We start from the raw sequence: 4,018 nt of genomic DNA on the forward strand, positions 1-4,018 counted from the left end.
AGTCACGGAGGTGATTCTGTCGAGCTAATTGTGTGCACTGATTTAGATATCGCTGGTATCGGAAGGGTTAACTCCACTACACTCCACCCTGGAAAAACTCCCCGTACAGGGGCTGCGGTAGGAAATGCAGCCACTGGAAATTACAGGTCTGCTGCCCCCAGCAGCCGGGGCAGGGGCTGAGCCCCTCGGCAGGAGGAGGAGGAGGAGGAGGAGGGGGCCCTCCTGTGATGTGATGAGATGAAACGCATCACCTTCAGAGCACTGAGAGCCGGGAGGATTTGAATCCCTCCTGACGACCGTGGCAATACTGTCCGCGACCTGTTTTATTCCCATTCCCCACCAGCTACACGGGAGCTTTCCCCTCCGCTTGTCGGGGCTTGCCCCGTGGCTCGGCCCGCTCTGAACCCCCAGCTCTGCTCCGCGCCGAGGGGATCCCCTCGGGAGCAGAGAGGCTTCGGGTTTCCTTTCGACCTTACAAATGCTTGGCCGGGTCCCAAAAGTGGCAGCGTGATGCGGCTGCCGTGTAACAGCGGGGCGGGATTGCATCAGCTCCCGCTTCGGAGCCGGCTGCGGGGTCTCACCTTGCTTGAGACAGCGGGGAGCTGCTCCCTCGTGTCCTGCACCTCGATGCGCTGTTCTCGGCCAGGGAAAGAAGAAAAACTTAGGCTGCGATCAATACGGTCGAAAAAGGGAAAGTTTGGCTCTTTAAATACCTTCTTTGCTATTAAAGATGAATTATGTGATGAAAAGAGAGCCCCCCTTCATCGTCACAGCCGCAGTAGGTTTAAGGCGTACCAGGGAGAGACGTCTAAAAACCCTTTTAAACACAAGTAAAATGCTAAAAAGCTGTTTTTCGTGTCAATCCCCCACTCCCCTCTCCGGACTTTGGCGGTGATGGGGGAAAGCGGCAGTCGATGCGGTTTGGGGCATCCCGGACTGGAACACGTGGGACGGCTCAGGGCAGGGAGCGGGGGGGCGAGGGGATGCTGGAACCAGCCGAGCCATCTTCCTCCAGGTGAATCGGATGGGAAAACTGAATTGAGGCTTAGCAAAAGCCTTAATAATTGCCTTAATAATGATTATTTGAATAAGGACTTCTATTCCGAAGGATAAAAGTTGTTTACTTAAAAAGGAATTTGTCAGGCAACCCAAGCTGTGAAATAATGACTTCTGTAAAACAAAACAACTTTTGTTTGTTCCCTTTTTGCAGTAACAAAGCCTCGCTTTTAAGTCAGGCTTAAAAGCAGGAGAGCGCATGGCACGTCAGCCCTCGGGTGCTCTTCCCCGGTGGCCATCGTCCTGCAGAGAAGGGACCGACTCCTTGAAGTCTGCTGCTAAAATTAGCGCCAGGTCTGAGCCTCCTGCTCTGCTAATTACAGGTCTGTGAGATAAGTGGGTGGTGTGCTACAAAACCGGCTTCTCCCGTGTTTCAGAATGGCCGGGATGGAGCTGTTCGATGGGATTTATGAGGTTTTGAGTTGACAGCCCTAGAGAAGGGTAAATCGGGGTTTGTGGGTTCAAGTGATACGTGGAAACCTCATCAAATGTGTTCCTTCCCCCTGCGATGCAGAAATAATCCCATTTATGCAAGCCCCATCCCGGGCACTCAGCACTGCGCCCATCGCCTGAGCTCGGGGCGGCCGGCACGCCGACCCTCGCTCCGTCTGCTCCAAAGACCCTGACCCGGCTCGTGCACCGTCCTCGGCGTGAGCCAGCTCCTCCTGAAGTGGATGCTGCGTGGTACCCGCGTCGCCCCAGGCTCTCGTCTCGGGGGAACTGGGGATTCGGGGGGGGATTATAACCCCCCGTGGATGTAAGACCCCAACCCGAGGCAGCCCCTCTTCGCTGGGCGGCTCTTTTATATCAAGGAACGTTATTCCCAGCGGTTCCCGTATCGTGGTGCTGCTCCTGCCTGTGCTGCCTGCTTTTCGAGAGCTCTGCAGTGATGCACCTCGCAGGTAGGGAGATGTCACCATGGGGTTGGTTTTTTTTTTGTCGGTGCACCAGGTTTGCGACGCCGGGGTGTTGCTCCAGGCCGTCCCCCCGGCACCCTTCTCCCTGGCTGCAGGGGAGCCAGCAGAACAAAACCCGATGGGTTTGCGTCTTCCGGCAATTAGCGGGCGGCATGAAACATCCCGGCACGCCTTTGCACGGAGCTAGTGGCCGGGCAGAGCTCTGGCCTCGGTTTTCCCTGTGGATGGAGTCTCCCTCAGCCTTGAGCTCCCCCCCTCCAGCCCGGGAGCCCCCAACCCTGGGGGTCTCGGGGTCCTGCAAAGCCACCAGACCTGGTCGGAGTTAAATGCAGAATTTTGGCTTCCGAGGTGGAAGGGAGCCGGGGGCTTTGGGCTGCTCAAGGATGGGGTTTCTCTTTGTAGATGAGCTGACTGATCTCTCCTGCTTTTCTTCTCCCTCCCCGTGCACAGCCAGGCTGGATCAGGGAACGCGCGTAGGTGTCCTGCCAAAGTCACGCCAGCTTCGTTAGGATAATTTGCCGGCAGAAGAATCCCCAGGTAAGCATTAAACACTCCGAACCCAGAAACAAACCCCGTCTGCTGGGAAATGAGGCTGAATTTCTTCCTCTTCCCCTTCCCCTCGTCCGGCATCTTTAATTCACCCCCTGAATCGTATGCCCCCGTCCTCCAGACGTGGCTTTGGGGGTTTTCTCCAGCCTTTCCCTGGTGTGTGTGGTGGGGCTGGAGCATCCACTGAGTCCAGAGCTGGTCCAAGCCGTGCCCTCGGTGATTTCCCTGTTAGATTACATCCTCCCCCACCAAAAAAAAAAACCCCGCACTGCCTCCCCATCCCCTCCACACCTTCGTTTCCCTGGCTCATTAGCTCAGTGAGCTTAATCATGAGCCAGCGATGGCTTTCTATCTTCTCAGAGCGGGGAAAAGAAAAAGAGCAGGAGGTTTCCATCAGCCCAGGCATGGTGGGGAGCAGCCGCCGCAGGGGTGGCCCCCCTGGGAGTGCAGCCTCTTCTCTGGAGCATCCTCAAAGGGAAAACCTCAGAGTCCCAGGGGAGTGGGAGCTCAGCGCCCGACCCCGGAGCGCACAGGGACCCGTTGGGGTGATGAAGGGACCACACGCGAGTTGGGAAACGGCTCCTGGCGTGGGAACGCGGCTGGGGAGCGGGAACCCCCCGGGGCAGCCGCAGCTCGAACCACGGCAGCGGAGGGGGATGAGGTTTGACTGTGCTCTGGATGGATTCAGCGCTCTGAGCGTGAGCAAAGCTAACAGCAAAGGAACGAAGGGGGTATTTTGTTTTCTCAATGGGCCAAGCAGCTGCTGGAGACCTGGATTTGCGGTTGTGCCCGAAGGTGCAGCTTATTCCGGGGGCACCCACTGGGAAAGCACTTGGACGGGGAGCTAACGCCCGTGTTTTCCCCTCCAGATGCGTTTCCCCGGGGGACGTCGGTGAGAATCACGGGTCGCTGTCGGGTTTAACTTCCATCTCTGCCAAAAGTGGGGGCAGGAGGACGAGGTCTGGAGCCAGCGAGCGGGTCACGGGGTGGCTGCTCGTTCCCCTACAAGGGTCTTTGCCCACCTCTCGGCTCCGTTCTGCAAATTCAGTTGCAATGAAATGATTCGGTACCGGGGAAGCCGAGGGAGTTGATCATCTATAAAGGCTGAACGAGCTGTGGCAGATGCGGAGGAAGACCCCGGCTCCGGGCACCGGCGCTAACGAACCCATGGGGTCGCTCAGGATGGGGCAAGGAGCGGGAGGCTTTCCTGCATCCGCCGGTGCATCCCGCCAGGACCACGGGCATCCCTGGGCTCGCCCTCCCCCGTGTCCTCCCCGTCACCCTCGCCCTGCTGGGTGGGCAAACCCCACTCCCCAGCACCAGAGCCTCCCTGTGTCGTGTGTCCCCCCCCCCCCCACCCCCCTCTCCGCCCCGGCCCCCCGCGGCACGCCCCCCCCCCCGCCTGCAGGGGCCAAGCCTCCACGGGCAGGATTTGGGTCAGGAGGCAGCGATCCTCCCCCCCCCCAGCGCCCCCATCCCATGGCTCCCGGCTCCCG

Source organism: Aptenodytes forsteri, unplaced genomic scaffold (assembly GCF_000699145.1).
Source record: "Aptenodytes forsteri isolate BGI_AS27 unplaced genomic scaffold, ASM69914v1 Scaffold147, whole genome shotgun sequence".
Classification (NCBI taxonomy): Eukaryota; Metazoa; Chordata; class Aves; order Sphenisciformes; family Spheniscidae; genus Aptenodytes; species Aptenodytes forsteri.